This window comes from Rana temporaria, chromosome 10 (genome assembly GCF_905171775.1).
Source record: "Rana temporaria chromosome 10, aRanTem1.1, whole genome shotgun sequence".
Taxonomy (NCBI): Eukaryota; Metazoa; Chordata; class Amphibia; order Anura; family Ranidae; genus Rana; species Rana temporaria.
Window position 1 is genome coordinate 13,240,671 of NC_053498.1, and position 20,211 is coordinate 13,260,881.

The window sequence follows — 20,211 nt, forward strand, 5'->3', positions numbered from 1 at the left end:
ATCAGTGGCAGGGCTGACGGGGAGTTGGGATCAGTGGCAGTGCTGGCGGGGAGTTGGGATCAGTGGCAGTGCTGGCGGGGAGTTGGGATCAGTGGCAGGGCTGACGGGGAGTTGGGATCAGGGGCAATGTTGGCGGGGAGTTGGGATCAGTGCAGGGCTGGCGGGGAGTTGGGATCAGTGGCAGGGCTGGCGGGGAGTTGGGATCAGTGGCAGGGCTGGCGGGGAGTTGGGATCAGTGCAGGGCTGGCGGGGAGTTGGGATCAGTGGCAGGGCTGGCGGGGAGTTGGGATCAGGGGCAATGTTGGCGGGGAGTTGGGATCAGTGGCAGTGCTGGCGGGGAGTTGGGATCAGTGCAGGGCTGGCGGGGAGTTGGGATCAGTGGCAGGGCTGGCGGGGAGTTGGGATCAGTAGCAGGGCTGGCGGGGAGTTGGGATCAGTGGCAGTGCTGGTGGGGAGTTGGGATCAGTGGCAGGGCTGGCGGGGAGTTGGGATCAGTAGCAGGGCTGGTGGGGAGTTGGGATCAGTGGCAGGGCTGGCGGGGAGTTGGGATCAGTGGCAGGGCTGGCGGGGAGTTGGGATCAGTGGCAGGGCTGGTGGGAGAGTTGGGATCAGTGGCAGGGCTGGCGGGGAGTTGGGATCAGTAGCAGGGCTGGCGGGGAGTTGGGATCAGTGGCAGGGCTGACGGGGAGTTGGGATCAGTGGCAGGGCTGACGGGGAGTTGGGATCAGTGGCAGGGCTGACGGGGAGTTGGGATCAGTGGCAGGGCTGACGGGGAGTTGGGATCAGTGGCAGTGCTGGCGGGGAGTTGGGATCAGGGGCAATGTTGGCGGGGAGTTGGGATCAGTGGCAGTGCTGGTGGGGAGTTGGGATCAGGGGCAATGTTGGCGGGGAGTTGGGATCAGTGGCAGTGCTGGCAGGGAGTGTTACTCACTGTGTCTCCAACTTTGTGGTGTCTAGTAGCAGTGAGTAGCCCCTCCCACTTCACATTCCTCACCAGTCAGCTGACCTCTAGTCTCTCCCCCTCTATCCATGCCATGAACTGAATGGGTGGCTGCGAAGTGGCTGGGAGAGCAGTGCAGGCTTCAGGAACAGCCCAAGATTCAGTGACCCCTGGCAAATCATCATTCGACCCCCGAGGGGGTCCCGACCCCCAGGTTGAGAACCACTGATCTAATGGCTATAATGTGGCATTTTCCTGACAGAGATATTTCAGAAACTACTGTATTATAGCCACTAGATGGAGATGATGATCAAATAAACATATATATAAAAAAAAATATTCAATAAAACCTATTGAACAAATGCTGGGGAAAATTTGTTACAGCTGGGCGAATACCCTTGACATTCATCCAGCGAGTTTTTTGTAGCAATAAACCCTCTGAATGTGCATAATATGTGCACAATATATATATATATAAAACGATTTTACTGTGTATCAAAAATACAAAAAAACACAAATTAACTAAAAAAATTCTCAATCAACAAATCCCTTCCCTTTTATTGATGCCTTTAAGGATGCCACATTTGAAATTTACTTTATTTAACTGGGTCAGCATTATATTTTATTTCCAAGATGGTGATAAGCTGGCGGCCGTCCACCCGTCTGCACTATCTAGAGAGATTAGTCCGTTATCACAGGACAGGCTGAACACGACCTGACCTGTCATCAGTACAGCAAACAGGAGGTGAGGTCGCGTCATTGCGCCCAGCAATTGCTACTATATTTTACATGCACTGGAAGAATGATAGGAGGATGAAAGCCACGTGTGAGTTTCAGTGGCATTGTGGCAAACTGGTGAAGGTACTCATTCCAATAAAAATAAAAATAATTTATAAAGTAAAATAGTGTAGTGACTGCAACATATAACCTGTTTCTCACAGAACTAATTTTACAAAAGCAAGCCTGCATTAGAGGTCAGAACAGGGCTGGGACAAGGGGTGGGCATGAGGGGAAGCAAAGTGAAGCAAGGTGGTAAGGAATGGATGCAGGGTGGTTCACCTATTCTGCGGCATGTATTAACAGCGGAGAGGGAGGTGCCGTTCGGGATCCTTGCCCTGGGAGTTGAATGACCCTGTCCCGGTACTGAGTCAGAGTGACAGAAGGCTGGAGACCACACATGGGTTTCAGGAGCATTGTGCCCTTGAGGTCAGGTGGATTTTAAATCTTGATATATCTTTGGTGATGCCAAGTTAGACTCCAGTTCCACGTAAGACTGTGAAATAGAAGTTCATCTGGATACCTTACAATTGAAATCCCTCCTGACTGTAAGATGCCCAAAATGAACCCCATCATCCTGGTGGACACCAGAGCAGAAGCGTTGTCCTCCAATGAATAAAGTACTTAGCAAGCATTCTGAAGGTTGCAATAGAAAGTCATCAAAGTACCCAACCATTGGTATTCCTCTTGACCTCAAGATGGCTAACAATGGCAGCAGTGTCTTGGTGGACACCAGTAGGTTAAGATCTAAAGCATAATCTGTGACCTCTATTGAACACAAAGAGAATGATTTTATGTTTAATGCTGCATACACACGACTGTTTTTCGGGTTCTAAAAAATGAAGTCATTAAAAACGATCGTGTGGGCTCCAGAGCATTTTTCACGTAAAAAATGGTCGTGTGTGGGCTTTAACGACGTGAATAAAAACGCGCATGCTTAGAAGCAAGTTATGAGATGGGAGCGCTCGTTCTGGTAAAACTAGCGTTCGTAATGGAGTAAGCACATTCATCACGCTGTAACAGACAGAAAAGCGCGAATCGTCTTTCACTAACACCAAATCGGCTAAAGCAGGCCAAAGGGTGGCGCCATCCGCATGAAACTTCACCTTAATAGTGCCGTCGTACGTGTTGTACGTCACCGCGCTTTGCTACAGCATTTTTAATGATCGGGTTGAAAAAAATGTTGTTTTATCTACCCTTAAAAACGTTGGGCTAGATTCAGGTAGGGGGACATAAATTTGTGCGGGCGTAGCGTATGTTATTTACGCTACGCCGCCGCAATTTAGAGAGGCAAGTGCAGTATTCACAAAGCACTTGCTCCGTAAGTTGCGGTGGCGTAGCGTAAATCTGCCGGCGTAAGCCGAATTCAAATTGTATAGAGGTGGGCGTGTTTTATGCAAATAAAACATGACCCCACGTAAATTACGTTTCTCACGAACGGCGCATGCGCCGTCCGTGAACGTATCCCAGTGCGCATGCTCCTAATCACGTCGCAAATAGTCAATGCTTTCGACGTTAACGTAATTTACGCAAAGCCCTATTCGTGAACGACTTATGCAAACGACGCAAAATTTTACACTGGCCCGACGTCTATACTTAACATTGGCTATGCCTCATATAGCAGGAGTAACGTTACGCCGGGTCTTAAAAAAAAGTCTTAAGCAAACGACGTAAAAAAATCCGCCGGGCGCACGTACGTTTCTGAATCGGCGTATCCAGCTCATTTGCATATTCTATGCTGAAATCGACGGAAGCGCCACCTAGCGGCCAGCGTAAATATGCACCCTAAGATACGACGGTGTAGGAGACTTACGCCGCTCGTATCTTAGCCTAATTTAAGCGTATCTGGTTTCCATAATACGCTTAAATTTACGACGGTGTAGATTCAGAGTTACGACGGCGTATCTACTGATACGCCGGCGTAACTGTCTCTGAATCTAGCCCTTTATTTTTTAGAACCCGAAGAACGGTTGTGTGTACGCTGCATTATCCATCCAGAATCCAGATGTTGGACTCCATTTACAAGTAAGACCCAATATGCAATAGAAGGTCATCTGGGTACCCTACAATTGGTATCTTGACTGCAAGATGCCCAAAACTGACCCCATCATCCTGGTGAACCCCAGAGCAGAAGCTTTATCCTCCAATGAATAAAGGAAATACCCTCTTCCGCTGTACACAGCAAGCATTCTGAAGGTTGCAATAGAAAGTCATCCAAGTACCCAACCATTGGTATTCCTCTTGACCTCAAGATGGCTAACAATGGCGGCAGTGTCTTGGTGGGCACCAGTAGGTGAAGATCTAAAGCATAATCTGTGTCCTCCAATGAACGTGGAGAGAAGGATTTTACAGTAAGCACAAAACTCGGATTTATCATTTTGGTAGGACTCCATAGACAGCAGAGAGCCCCGCAGAGCCAGGCTAAGTGGGAAGAACATTTTTTTTTATGGTCGAAACCCTTTCAGCCGATCTGCGCACAGCTGATGCTTGTTTTGGAGACAAAATCCCCCTGACGTTTACTGACATCGCACCTTCCAATAAAATATTTACACTGCCTGCTTACGTTGTTTGCTATAATTATTCTCTTCTGCTGCTGGATTGTACATTGTTTGTTAGAGTTGTCCGCCTGCAAAAGAAACATAACAAAACGAAACATAACAAAGCTTTGCTGGCGGTATAGATGCCGTGCCCATTCATTTCAATAGGCAGGAGCGGCGGAGGAACGCTATACACACCGCTCCTTCACCGCTCCAAAGATGCTGCTAGCAGGACTTTTTTTAGTGTCCTGCCAGCGCAGCCCCCGGGTTTTTACGTCGGCAGAATAGCACGGCTGGGCAAAGTGACGTATATATACGTCACTTTGAAATTCCTGCCGTGCGGGCGCGCCCCTGCCACGAGCTCCGTGACCGTGCCCGCGGGACCCGCAGGCTTTATATCCGCCGGTGTCCCGGGATCGGGTCACAGAGAGTGCAGAACGGGGAGAGGTAAGTGTAAACATGCATCTCCCCGTTCTGCCTAGTGACACTGTCACTGATCGTCTGTTCCCTGTGATCAGGAACAGCAATCGGTGACGTGCAGGGCCGACCTGCCCTATAGGCTCACTATGCAAGCCGCTTAGGGCCCCGCAAAGCTGCGAAGGGCCCCCCAAATTACTAGAGGCCCCGCCTGGTGAGAAGTCATTTTTGCCCCCTCACCCCGCTTCTCAACTCGCTGGCTGCATGGGAGAAGAGGTAAGAAGTCAGCACCCCCTGCTTTTCAATTTAATGTAAGATGTCATTTCCGAAAGCAGAACACCCCCTACCCCCGCTTCTCAACTTTCTTTAATGTGACGTGTCACTGTCGTCAGCGCCCCCCGCTTCTCATTTTTAATGGGCCATGTCATTTTGCCTAGGGCCCCAGGGAGGTCAGGATCGGCACTGGTGACGTGTGTCACATGTAGCCACGCCCCCTAACAGTAAGAATCACTCCCTAGGACACATTTAACCCCTTCAGCGCCACCTAGTGGTCAACCCCTTCACTGCCAGTGTCATTTACAAAGTAATCAGTGCATTTTTATAGCACTGATCGCTGTAAAAATGACAATGGTTCCAAAAATTCGTAAAAAGTGCCCGATGTGTCCGCCATAATGTCGCAGTCACGATAAAAATCGCTGATCGCTGCCATTACTAGTAGAAAAAACAAATTATTAATAAAATGCCATAAAACTATCCCCTATTTTGTAGACGCTATAACTTTTGCACAAACCAATCAATAAACACTTATTGCGATTTTTTTTTTTTTACCAAAAATATGTAGAAGAATACGTATCGGCCTAAACTGAGGAAGAAAAATGTTTTTTTTAATATATTTTTGAGGGATGTTTATTATAGCAAAAGGTAAAAAATAATGTTTTTTTTTTTCAAAATCGTTGCTCTATTTTTGTTTATAGCGCAAAAAATATAACGTCAATTTTGTTTGGGAGCCACGCCGCACGCCCGCGCAATTGTCAGTTAAATCGACGCAGTGCCGAACCGCAAAAAGTGGCCCGGTCATTTGGCAGCCAAATCCTCCGGGGCTGAAGTGGTTAAAGGGCCCTGTAAGCAGAGCGCACCGGACAGCACTGGACTCCTGAGAGGATCAACAGGTATATGAAAAGAGCCTGGGGCAGATCCACAAAGAAAGTACGTCGGGCGTATCTACTGATACGCCGGCGTAATTTCAAATTTCCCGCGTCGTATCTTTGTTTTGAATCCTCAAAACAAGATACGACGGCATCTGGGTTAGATCCGACAGGCGTACGTCTTCGTACGCCTTCGGATCTTAGATGCAATTCTTCGGCGTTCGCTGGGTGGCGTTCCCGTCGTATTCCGCGTCGAGTATGCAAATTAGCTATTTCCGACGATCCACGAACGTACGAGCGGCCGTCGCATTCTTTTACGTCGTTTCCGTTCGGCTTTTTTCGGCGTATAGTTAAAGCTGCTATCTGGTGGCGTACGAAATGTTAAGTATGGCCGTCGTTCCCGCGTCGAATTTTAAAATTTTTATTTTGTTTGCGTAAGTTGTCCGTGAATGGGGCTGGACGCCATTTACGTTCACGTCAAAACCAATGACGTCCTTGCAACGTCATTTAGCGCAATGCACGGCGGGAAGTTTAGGGACGCCGCATGGGCAGTTCGTTCGGCGGGGGGACGCGCTTCATTTAAATGAAACACGCCCCCTACTCGCCGCATTTAAATTCCGCACTGTTACGCCGCGAGAGATACACTACGCCGCCGTAACTTATGGCGCGAATTCTTTCTGGATTCGAACCAAAGCCAGGTAAGTTTCGGCGGCGTAGCGTATCTCAGATACGCTGCGCCGGTGCAGATCTATGTGGATCTGCCCCCCTATATTTAACGTACATCCAAACAGGGTGATAGATAGTGTGGATATACTGGTAATCTGTGCCACCGTCCCGATATTGTATAGATCTGGCTGAAGACTAGTGGTTTTGGACTTTGAAGGCACACAGTACAAGTAGTAAGAAACTAGATAAGTTTATTTTAGAAAAATGTCATAAAAAAGCAGTTATAGATATAAAATCAAAGAAATTAAATGAATAACTGGTCCACACAGGTTAACACAATGGTGATACAATTCTACCACACGGGGCTAAAACATAGAGCATAGTTTTAGAGTTGACTTTACAATGTGTAACCAGGCGGTGGGTCCAGAGGACAGGAGGGCTTTCTCTAGATGTTACGCGTTACACATAACGCTTCCTCAGGAGCACCGACAAATCGATCTATTAAAATGTATACAAAATTAGTTATCTGTATAAGTACAATAAAAAACAAACAACAATTACATAATAGATACAAAAACATAAATAAATGTCGAGTGTGTGGCAGAGCAACAATAAAGCGATTACCCAACGAGCGCTGCGGGAGGGGCCTGGCATGCACTACCGCGATCAAGCATATATAGATTGTAAAGAATTTATAGTCATACCAAAGTCAACATTTATGGAAATTAAACCTACATTTTTACTTGTAGGGAACATGTGTACTCACATAGTTAGCCGCGTTGGTGGTAAACAACAACCGGTTTTTGTCTACACCTAGCATTAGCCGCGGTTCATAAAAAACACTCTCATTGGCTAATTTGGGAGGTATTATCTGTGAATAACAATGGTATCAAAAAATATAATAGTAAGTATCTTATTGATATGTGAACATTGCAAGGCCATAGATATGAGGGGTAAATGATCTCACCAATTAAACAGAAATATAGTGGTAAGTGACGAGGCAGTCATATGCTGGTAAGCAGGAACTATAGGCCAGATTCACGAATAATTGCGGCCGTGTAACGTAACCCGTTTACGTTACACCGCCGCAAGTTTTCAGTGTAAGTGCCTGATCCTCAAAGCACTTACCTGGAAACTTGCGGCGGTGTAACGTAAAGTCGTCTGGCGTAAGCCCGCCCAATTGAAATGGGGCGGGCACCATTTAAATTAGGCGCGCTCCCGCGCCGGACGTTCTGCGCATGCTCCGTTCGCAATTTTCCCGACGTGCTTTGCGCGAACTTACAGCGGCCCGACGTGTTTGTGAATCGCGACGTGCGTAACGTACTTACGCCGGGAAAAAAATTCAAAAGCGACGCGGGAACGACGGCCATACTTTAACATGGTGGAGTAATTTTACACCATGTTAATAGCACACCTAACTTTGCGACGGGAAAAAAAGACTTGCGCCGACATAACGACGGGAAAAACCTTTGTGGATCGCCGTAACTACTAATTTGCATACCCGATGCTGGAATACGACGCAAACTCCCCCCAGCGGCGGCCGAAGTATTGCATCCTAAGATCCGATGGTGTAAGTCAATTACACCTGTCGGATCTTAGGGCTATCTATGCGGAACTGATTCTATGAATCAGCCGCATAGATACGACAAGAGATACAACGGTGTATCAGGAGAAACGCCGTCGTATCTGTTCTGTGAATCTGGCCCTATGATCTTCAGGGGACACAAGGCTAGACAAAAGGCAGTGGCTAGATTGTGGGTCAGGCAGCAATAACCAGGAGGGAAATCCTGAATTGCAAAATGCTGGCTTGTCCAATCCAATAAGGAAAGGGATACAGGAGGTAGGAAGATCCTAAAATCAACAGACAGAGCAGTACATGGATTAATCCAGAAATCCTGCGTGTCATCATTCAGAAGATAGATTGCAGCCGTGCATATAAAAGGGAGCTTACCTTAAAGGGTTTGTAAAGGAAATTATTTTTTATCTTAATAGCTTCCTTTACCTTAATGCAGTGCTGTTTTCATGTCCTCATTGTTCGTTTTTGCTCTCAAGTTGCTGTAATTCTTCTCTGATCTCCACACTTCCTGGTTGTCTGTTTCCTGATGACCACAGTACTAGGAGCTTTCTCTCTGTGGTCACTAATCAAGGAGGTGTGATTACTGTGGGCCAGATCCACAGTGAGAGTACGCCGGCGTATCTATTGATACGCCGGCGTACTTTCAAATTTCCTGCGTCGTATCTTTAGTTTGAATCCTCAAACCAAGATACGACGGCATCTGGGTTCGATCTGACAGGCGTACGGCTTTCTACGCCTTCGGATCGTAGATGCAATACTTCGGCGTCCGCTGGGTGGAGTTCTCGTCGTTTTCCGCGTCGGGTATGCAAATTAGCTATTTTCGACGATCCACGAACGTACGCGCGGCCGGCATTCTCTTACGTCGTCTCTAGTCGGCTTTTTCCGGCGTATAGTTAAAGCTGGTATTTTGCGGCGTATAGTTAGATTTGCCATGTTAAGTATGGCCGTCGTTCCCGCGTCAAATTTTTTTTTTTGCGTAAGTCGTCCGTGAATTGGAATGGACGTAACTCACGTCTAAGTTAAAAAAATGACGTCCTAGCGACGTCAATTTAGCGCAATGCACGGTGGAAAATTTCGAGACGGCACATGCGCAGTTCATTAGGCACGGGGACGCGCTTCATTTAAATGAAACGCGCCCCCTACTCGCCCAATTTGAAATCCGCCACCAGAAATACACTACGCCGCCGTAACTTACGGCGCAAATTCGTTGTGGATTTGATACAAAGCCAAGTAACTTACGGCGGCGTAGCTTATCTCTGATACGCTGCGCCGGTGCCGATCTATGTGGATCGGCACCGGCGTATAAGACGACCCCCTAATTTTCCAGGAAAAAATTTGGTTTTGGGATATACTCACTGTATAAGACGACCCCCTTCCTACTAGTCTTTCTGGAAGCTGAGGGTTAGCCAGAACAACCGCTGACAGAAACAGGCTTTTTTCAAGCCTCACTATGCCATTACATGCCCCCACTGTGCCATTACATGCCCCCACTGTGCCATTACTTGCCCCCACAGTGCCATCACATTACATGCCCCCACAGTGCCATCACATTACATGCCCCCACAGTGCCATCACATTACATGCCCCCACAGTGCCATCACATTACATGCCCCCACAGTGCCATCACATTACTTGCCCCCACAGTGCCATCTCTTGCCCCCACAGTGCCATCTCTTGCCCCCACAGTGCCATCATTTGCCCCCACTTCCCCCCCCCCCTCACTGTGCCATCACTCACGTTTTGCAGGCCGGTGACAGTCTCCGTCTGCTTCGAGCGTCCATGATTTCAAAGCCGCGCCGTCTTCTCAGCGTGTCCTGTGATTGGCGGAACACAAATTTTCACAGTAGCGCCTCTGTTCTGTATTCCGCCAATCACGGATGCCTTCTCACCTCGTCCAAGGATGTACACTTGCCAATCACAGGACATGCTGAGAAGACGGCGCGGCTTTGAAATCATGAACGATCGCGGCTGCACGGAGACCGTACCCGGCGTATAAGACGACCCCCGACTTTGGATGCATTTTTTTGCATCCAAAAAGTCATCTTATACGCCGGAAAATACGGTAATTGGTGTACTGTTAACCAATGGGGTGTACAGCGTGCATAACACAACACACAACAGTGACTGAAATAGGCTAAGTTAAATGTCCATGCAACAAAAAACCTATAAGCATAACAAAGGAAAAATCCAAAAATAAAAGTGCAGGTGTAGATGCCAAAATAACGTGAAGAAAAGGTAGGTTTCCGGTGTTCTCTTCAAAATAAGTGAGGATGTCCCCTTGCCTTACTGCTGTAAGGTAACAGCATATCAGCCCAAATACACTTTCTGGTTGTGTCCGCATAGGATGTTATCCGGATGGACTGTAATTGAAGAGATAGATCCCTCTCGGTAGTCACGTCAGTCACGTCAGTGACTCGCACCCAGGGAGATAAAGTGCCAATAGTGCACTATTGTTTTAACCACTTCCAGACCTTAGGTGTTTTTCAGATTTGGTGTTTGCAAGACTAAAACATTTTTTTCTGCTAGAAAATTACTTAAAACCCCCAAACATTATATATATTTTTTTTTCTAACACCCTAGAGAATAAAATAGTGGTCATTGCAATACTTTTTGTCACACCGTATTTGCGCAGCAGTCTTACAAGCGCACTTTTTTTGGAAAAAAAACACTTTTTTGAATTAAAAAATAAGATAACAATAAATTTGGCCCATTTTTTTTATATATTGTGAAAGATAATGTTACGCCGAGTAAAATGATACCCAACATGTCACGCTTAAAAATTGCCCCGCTCATGGCATGGCGTCAAACTTTTACCCTTAAAAATCTCGATAGGCGACGTTTAAAAAATTCTATAGGTTGCATTTTTTGAGCTACAGAGTAGGTCTAGAGCTAGAATTATTGCTCTCGCTCTAACGATCGCGGCGATACCTCACTTGTGTGATTTGAACAGTGTTTTCATATGCGGGCGCTACTCGCGGATGCGTTCGCTTCTGCGCGCGAGCTCGTTGGGACGGGGCGCTTTAAAAAAAAAAAAATTTGTTTTCTTATTTATTTTTATTAATTTTATTACTTTTTACACTGAAAAAAATAATAATAAATTTGATCACTTTTATTCCTATTACAAGGAATGTAAACATCCCTTGTAATAGAAAAAAGCATGACAGGTCCTCCTAAATATGAGATCTGGGGTCAAAAAGACCTCACATCTCATAATTAGACTAAAATGCAAGAAAAAAAAAAAATTGAAGACACTGGGTGGGATTGACGTTTTGACGTCACTTCCGCCCAGCAGAGCTATGGGGACGGGTGAAGGAGATTTTTCCTTCAGTCGCAACCCCCAGTGAACAGCCGAATGGTCCCGATCGCCTCCGCCACTATAGACGGCTCCGGTAAGCGGCGGAGGGCCCAGGAGAGCGGTGGGAGGGGGGGGCCCTCTCCCGCCACCGATAACGGCGATCTCGCGGCGAAGCTGACGTTACCGAGATATCCATCTTTAAAATGCCGACGTAAATGTACATGAGCGGGTCTGGAAAAAAATAATACACTAGGTACTCACATAGCTGTGATAAAATCAGGCATGTAAAATGAAAGAGTGCGTTCGCCGACGTCACCTCCGGTACCTCTTGGTGGACTCTTGGTTACACTCGTACGCGTATTCGTCACCTCTCGTGACTTCTTCAGACTCCTGAAGAAGTCACGAGAGGTGACGAATACGCGTACGAGTGTAACCAAGAGTCCACCAAGAGGTACCGGAGGTGACGTCGGCGAACGCACTCTTTCATTTTGGCCTTCGGCTACCGCGTCATCTGTGGCTCTGCGCATGCGCATTGACCGCCAGTCCTCACGAAAAACGCCACCCCTGATGGGAGGTGACGTTAGAACCAATCAGGGGGGGTATATATAGACGTGGAGGACGCTGTTATGTTGTACAGGCCCCCTTCACGACCAGGGGATAAACACAGAGCTGCATATTCAGGCACCAGGCTTTTAAGGTAAGCTCCCTTTAATATGCACGGCTGCAATCTATCTTCTGAATGATGACACGCAGGATTTCTGGATTAATCCATGTACTGCTCTGTCTGTTGATTTTAGGATCTTCCTACCTCCTGTATCCCTTTCCTTATTGGATTGGAAACGTACAAGCCAGCATTTTGCAATTCAGGATTTCCCTCCTGGTTATTGCTGCCTGACCCACAATCTAGCCACTGCCTTTTGACTAGCCTTGTGTCCCCTGAAGATCATAGGGGGTAATCCACAAAGATCCGGCGTAACTTAATTTTTTCCATTTAAGTTACACTGCCTTAAAATTTCTACCTAAGTGCCCGATCCACAAAGCACTTACCTAGAAATTTTTGGCTGTGTAACTTAAATTCCGCCGGCGCAAGGCGTTCCTATTTTCATGGGGGCGATTCCCATTTAAATTAGGCGCGCTCCCGTGCCGGCCGTACTGCGCATGCTCGTGACGTCATTTTCCCGACGTGCATATCGCGAAATTGCGTTACGCCGAGCTTTGTGGATTGCGACGGGTCAATAAAGTTGCGTCGGGAAAAAAAAAAGATACGGCGCGAAAAAAAAAATTCAAAACAAAAAAAAAATCGCGACGCTGGACAGAAGGGTCTGTTTTTACAAGGTGTAAACAGTTTACACTTTATAAAAGCAGCCCTAATTTTGCATTTGCAAACTAAAACTTACGGAGAAAAAATGAAGCTGAAAAGCTTAGTGGATCTCCGTAAGTGCTAATTTGCATACCCGGCGCGGCATTTCGTGTACTGCATCCTAAGATCCGGCAGTGTAAGTCCCTTACACATGCCGGATCTTCTGCCTAACTATGAAAAACTGATTCAGGGATATGACGACGTAACAGCAGTTACGCCGTCGTATCCCTTTTGTGGATCTGGCCCATAGTTCCTGCTTACTAGGGATGAGCCGAACACCCCCCTGTTCGGTTCGCACCAGAACTTGCGAACACACCAAACGTTCGTGTGAACTTTAGAACCCCGTTAAAGTCTATGGGACTCGAACATTTGAAATCTAAAGTGCTAATTTTAAAGGCTAATATGCAAGTTATAGTCCTAAAAAGTGTTTGGGGACCCGGGTCCTGCCCCAGGGGACATGTATCAATGCACATTTTTTTTTTAAAAACTGCAGTTTTTTCGGGAGCAGTGAATTTAAAAATGCTAAAAGTGAAACAACAAAAGTGAAATATTCCTTTAAATTTCGTACCTGGGGGGGGTGTAAAGTTAGCATGTGAAAAAGCGCATGTTTCCCGTACTTAGAACTGTCCCTGCACAAAGTGTCATTTCTGAAAGAAAAAAAGTCATTTAAAACCGAACTTGTCGGCTCCCGGCAATTCAGAAAGGATTCATTCATAAAAAAATAAACGTGGGGGTCCCCCCAAATTCAATTACCAGGCCCTTCAGGTCTGGTATGGATATTAAGGGGAACCCCGTCATCAATTTAAAAAAAAAATGACGTGGGGTTCCCCCCAAATATCCATTCCAGACCCCTTATCCGAGCACGTTAACCTGGCCGGCTGCAGAAAAGAGGGGGGGGACAGAGTGCATCCCTCCTCTCCTGAACCGTACCAGGCCACATGCCCTCAACATGGGGAGGATGTCCCCATGTTGATGGGGACAAGGGCCTCATCCCCATAACCCTTGCCGGTGGTTGTGGGGGTCTGCGGGGGGCGCTTATCAGACCCCCAGATCCTGCCCCCCCCCATGTGAATAACGTTGTCTGTATCCAGTGACAGGTGATCTCCTCTCCTGTCCAGCAATGAGAAGATCATCCGGGATCCAGAGCAGCATCGCCGGCCTCCTCTCTCCGCCGGACACAGCACGACGAATGACGCGGCTGAAGCTGTGACATTTCTTTTATTGGTGAGGCGGGGCCACCCGTCACGTGACCCCATCCCACTCGACATTTATTTTTGTTTTTGTATCTATTATGTAATTGTTGTTTGTTTTTTATTGTACTTATACAGATAACTCATTATGTGTTTTTTGTATACGTTTTAATAGATCGATTTGTCGGTTCTCCTGAAGAAGCGGTATGTGTAACGCGTAACATGTACAGCAGGCCCTCCTGTCCTCTGGACCCACCGCCTGGTTACACATTGTACAGTCAACTCTAAAACTCTGCTCTATGTTTGAGCCCCGTATGGTAGAACTGTATCACCATTGTGTTAACCTGTGTAGACCAGTTATTCATTTTATTTCTTTGATTTTATATCTATAACTGCTTTTTTATGACATTTTTCTAAAATAAACTTATCTAGTTTCTTACTACTTGTACTGTGTGCCTTCAAAGTCCAAAGTCCAGAGGCAATTCAGTTCGCATGTGCAGCGCTATACAAGTCATTCATTCATTCATTCAAAACCACTAGTCTTCAGCCAGATCAACAAGTATACATTATTAATTGCAGATTTAACAAAATGCTTTTGATGGTACATTTCATACAAAAAAACGGTCAGTTAAAGCGACGGCGCACCGAATCGCAAAAAAATGCTCTGGTCTTTGGCCAGCAAAATGGTCCGGGGCTGAAGTGGTTAATAGCAATAAGATGCGACTTGCATGCGATTTTTGAGGGTTTACATTGCGGTCTGTGGCACTCAAGTCTCATAAAAGTCGGATCAAAGTAGTGCAGGAACCGTTTTTAAAATTGCTGCAACTTTAAGTCGCATAGATTTGAACAACTTCCATTAAAATAATGCGCGCCGCACTTTTCACATATTTTAAATAATGTTGAAAAACGTTTATTATTTTCCTTCCACTTCACAATTACGTGCCACTTTGTGTTGGTCTATCACATAAAATCCCATTAAAATATGTTGATGTTTTTGGCTGTAACATGACAAAATGTGTAAAATTTCAAGGGGTATGAATACTTTTTCAAGACACTGGGCCAGATTCTCGTCCAGCGGCGTATCTCTGCGGCGGCGTAACGTATCCGATTTACGTTACGCCGCCGCAACTTAGACGGGCAAGTGCTGTATTCTCAAAGCACTGTCTCCGTAAGTTGCGGCGGCGTAGCGTAAATCGCCCGGCGTAAGCCCGCCTAATTCAAATTTGGATCAGGGGGGCGTGTTTTATGTCAATGTGCTGTGACCCGACGTGATTGACGTTTTTCCCGAACGGCGCATACGCCGTCCGTGGAATTTCCCAGTGTGCATTGCTCCAAAGTACGCCGCAAGGACGTCATTGGTTTCGACGTGAACGTAAATGACGTCCAGCCCCATTCACGGACGACTTACGCAAACGACGTAACTTTTTCAAATTTCGACGCGGGAACGACAGCCATACTTAACATTGGTACGCCGCACTTATGCCTCATATAGCAGGGGCAACTATACGCCGGGAAAAGCCTAACGTAAACGGCGTAACTTTACTGCGTCGGCTGGGCGTACGTTCAGGAATTCGCGTATCTACCTAATTTGCATACTCAACGCGGAATTTCGACGGAAGCGCCACCTAGCGGCCAGCGTAAAAATGCAGTTACGATCCGACTGTGTAAGAGACTTACACCTGTCGGATCTAACAGATATCTATGCGTAACTGATTCTAAGAATCAGGCGCATAGATACGACTGGCCGGACGCAGAGATACGACGGCGTATCTGGAGATACGCCGTCGTATCTCCTCTAAGAATCTGGGCCACTGTGAGTATCAGGGGGCTCCTGTCACCTAAATGTTCTCCTGGGGTGATGTGCAGCAAATGTGACTTGCAGCAGAATCCATCCTTGAAGTGGTTAAAGGATGAGCTCAGTCCCCATTGGCCCAGCCTCCCCTCCTCTGTCCAGCAGTGACAGCACACTCACTGGGAGGACCGGGAACACACAGCTACAGGCAAGGATCTCAGGACTCCTCTGAGTGCTGGGACTCTTCAAGGACTGACCGAGCGTCTACTGGAGAGAGCGACCCACCGACAACAAAAGTAAGAAACATTTTGTACATTGATCATGTCCCTTCTTATCCCTACAAACACCGACCTCTGAAATATTAGAGACAGGGATTTCTGGCTTTATTTTGCAGGTTTTGCTAAAAAAAAAAAAGAGTAAAAAGTGGTCTCTGTATATTGGTATTTGGTAAGCCCCCCTGTGCACCTTATACAATGAGACCTCTGTTGTTGTTTTTTTGTTGTTTGTCTGTTTTTGTTTTTTATATATAAAATATCAGAGAGATTTTTTATTTTTTTGTGTGATATATATATATATATATATATATATAAATATCAGAGAGGATTTTTTTGTTTTTGTTTTTGTTTTTGTTTTGTTTTTTACATATAAAATATCAGAGAGTTTTTTTGTTGTGTTTTATATATATATATATATATATATATATATATATATATATATATATATATATAAAATATCAGAGAGTATTTCTTTTGTTTTTGTTTTTGTTGTTTTTTTGTTTTGTTTTTTTACATATACAATATCAGAGATTTTTTTTAGTTTTTTTTTTTTGTTTTTTTTAGGCGTAAAAGCAGATTCCCCATATGCAGCTTATTAAATGAGACCTCTGTCTTTATGAAATATTCAAAGGTCTCTGCGTTTTGTATTTGGTTAAGTCCCCCTGTGCACCGGCTTAGAGGATGAGAATTTATAAAATATTGGAGAGAGAGTTTATTCGTTTTTTTTTTGTGTTTTCCATTAGCAGGCTTTGTTAAAAGCAGATGTCTCTGTGTTATGTATATGTATATATATGTATATATATTATATGTATGTATATATATTTTATATATATTATATATATATATATATAGGGGCAGATTCACATACAATTGGACAGGCGCAGCGTATCAGAGATACGCTACGCCGCCGTATCTTACCTGGCTTAAATTTGAATCCAGGACGAATTCGCTCCGTAAGTTACGGCGGCGTAGTGTATTTCTGGCGGCGGATTTCAAATTGGGCGGGTTTGGGGCGGGTTTCATTTAAATGAAGTGCGTCCCAGGGCCGAATTAACTGCGCATGCGTCGTCGCGAAATTTCCCGCCGTGCATTGCGCTAAATGACGTCGCTAGGACGTCATTTTTTTAACTTAGACGTGACTTACGTCCATCCCTATTCACGGGCGACTTACGCAAAAAAAAAAAAATTTAAATTTCGACGCGGGAACGATGGCCATACTTTAACATGGCAAGTCTATCTATACGCCGCAAAATAGCAGCTTTAACTATACGCCGGAAAAAGCCGACTACAGATGACGTTAGAAAATGTGACGGCCGCGCGTACGATCGTGGATCATCGTAAATCGTTAATTTGCATACACGACGCGGAAAACAACGCGAACTCCACCCAGCGGCGGCCGAAGTATTGCACCTACGATCCGAAGGCGTACGAAGCCGTACGCCTGTCGGATCGAACCCAGATGCCGTCGTATCTTGGTTTGAGGATTCAAACTAAAGATACGACGCAGGAAATTTGAAAGTACGCCGGAGTATCAGTAGATACGCTGGCATACTCGCTCTGTGAATCTGCCCCTATAATATATATATATATATATAATTTCCTATGAACACCATAGAGAATTTATCTATATACTATATACTATATACTGCTTTTATGAAATATTAGAGATGCATTTTGTTAGCTTTTAATTTGCAGGATTTGTTTAAAACAGAAGACTTTGTGGCCAAATCCACGTACCTCCGCGCTTCTTTACGTCCGGCGTAGTGTATCTCAGATACACTACGCCGCCGTAACTTACAGCGTATTTCCCGTATCCACAAAGAATTTGCGCCGTAAGTTACGGCGGCGTAGTGTAACTGTGTCGGCGTAAGGGCGCGCAATTCAAATGGATGAGATGGGGGCGTGTTTTATGTTAATATGTCTTTACCCCGACGTAAATTACGTTTTTTCTGAACGGCGCATGCGCCGTCCGTGGGGGTATCCCAATGCGCATGCTCCAAATTAACCCGCAACAAGCCAATGCTTTTGACGTGAACGTCATTCTACGCAAAGCCCTATTCGCCACACGTTTTACGCAAACGACGTACACGACGGAAAATTTGACGCTGGCCCGACGTCCATACTTAACATTGGCTATGCCTCATATAGCAGGGGTAACGTTACGCCGAAAAAAGCCTTACGGAAACGACTTAAAAAAATGCGCCGGACGTACGTTTGTGGATTCGCGTATCTAGCTAATTTGCATACTCTATGCAGAAATCGATGGAAGCGCCACCTAGCGGCCAGCGTAAATATGCACCTTAGATCCGACGGCGTACCAAGACGTACACCAGTCGGATCTAGCCCAGCTTCAGGCGTATCTTGTTTTGTGGATACAAAACAAAGATACGCCGGAGCAACCTAGCAGTTACGCGGCGTATCAATAGATACGCCAGCGTAACTGCTTCGTGGATCTGGCCCTCTGTATTTTGTACATAGCTCATTCCCCATATACACTTGAGAGCAGTGGCAGTCGGTTCTCAATATATTAGGGGGTGGGGGTCGGTCAACTAACACCAAACTCCCCGCCGCCGTGGGAGATGGGTGTGAATGCATCGATTGAACTCCCCCCTCCCGCAGGAGACACACAGGAATGTGATAATCGACCCTCCCCCCCATGAGAGACGGACGGGATGGCGGCGATCAGGGCATCACCTTTGGAGTCAGGAGGAATGAAGCGTCGGGCTGTTGATTCTCCTCCCTGGCAGGAAGTGTGTCCTGATACACGATTGGGAGTCCTAAGACTCCTTGGCCAATCGGGTCACAAGAACTGCTTCCTGATTGGCCAGGAGGAGAATTAGGAAGACAATAGAGAATAATAATTTGCTATTGTCACACAACTGGGTGGGCTCGGGGCGTAGTGCTCTGCGCCCCGAGCCCACATATTATTAAAGCCAATTAGAGCTTCAGGCTCTAATCATGTGCTTAGAAAAAAAAAACCCCATTGGAATCCATGCGTCCGGCACCCTGTATGTAGATTAGGGGCCGGGCGCATGGATTAGGGGGGCGGCGCTGCCACTGTTTGAGAGAATGAAACTTTTGCTTTTTGCTTTTAATGGCTATAGAAATACTTGTGGGATTTTTAAGGATGCATGTACTAATAAATTGATCCAAGGAGGTATATTAACCACTTCAGCCCCGGAAGAATTGGCAACCCAATCACCGGGTCACTGCGTCACTTTAACTGACAATTGTGCGGTCGTGCGACGTTGTACCCAAACAAAATTTATGTCCTTTTTTTCCCACAAATAGAGCTTTCTTTTGGTGGTATTTGATCACCTATGCATTATTATTTTATTTTTTGGCGCTATAAACAAAAGAAGAGCGCCAAATTTGAAATAAAACACAATATTTTGTAATTTTTGCTGTAATAAATATCCCAATTTTTTTTAAGAAACATTTTTTTTTCCCTCAGTTTATGTATTCATCTACATATTTTTGGTCACATTTTTTTTGCAATAAGCGTATATTTATTGGTTATAGCATCTACAAAATAGGGGGTAGTTTTATGGCATTTTGATTATTATTTATTTTTTTACTAGTTATGGCGGCGATCCGCAATTTTTATCGGGCCTGCGACATTATGGCGGACACATCGGACACTTTTGCCACATTTTTGGGACCATTGGCATTTATACAGCGATTAGTGCTATAAAAATGCACTGATTACTGTCAAAAGTCACTGGCAGGGAAGGGGTTAACACTAGGGGGAGATCAAGGGGCTAAACGTATTCATTAGGTGTGTTCAAATTGTAGGTAAAGGACCTGGCCGGTTTTTGCGGTTCGGCACTGCGTCACTTTAACTGACAATTGCGCAGTCGTGCGACGTGGCTCCCAAACAAAATTGGCGTCCTTTTTTTTCCCACAAATAGAGCTTTCTTTTGGTGGTATTTGATCACCTCTGCGGTTTTTATTTTTTGCGCTATAAACAAAAATAGAGCGACAATTTTGAAAAAAAAATTCAATATTTTTTACTTTTTGCTATAATAAATATCCCCAAAAAAGATATAAAAAAAAACATTATTTTTTCTCAGTTTAGGCCGATACGTATTATTCTACCTATTTTTGGTAAAAAAAATCCCAATAAGTGTTTATCGATTGGTTTGCGCAAAATTTATAGCGTTTACAAAATAGGGGATAGTTTTATGGCATTTTTATTAATATTTTTTTACTACTAATGGCGGTGATCAGCGTTTTTTTTT

General features: G+C 45.5%; 1 protein-coding gene across 1 annotated transcript in view; it reads left to right on the forward strand.

Annotated features, from left to right (window-relative positions):
• Positions 1–15,872: 15,872 nt before the first annotated feature.
• LOC120916341 (free fatty acid receptor 2-like) overlaps positions 15,873–20,211 on the forward strand; it is a 40,316-nt gene continuing 35,977 nt past the window's right edge. The window contains exon 1 of the mRNA XM_040327250.1: positions 15,873–15,991. The gene's annotated coding sequence lies outside the window, so the exon portion shown is untranslated. The remainder of the gene's footprint in view (positions 15,992–20,211) is intronic.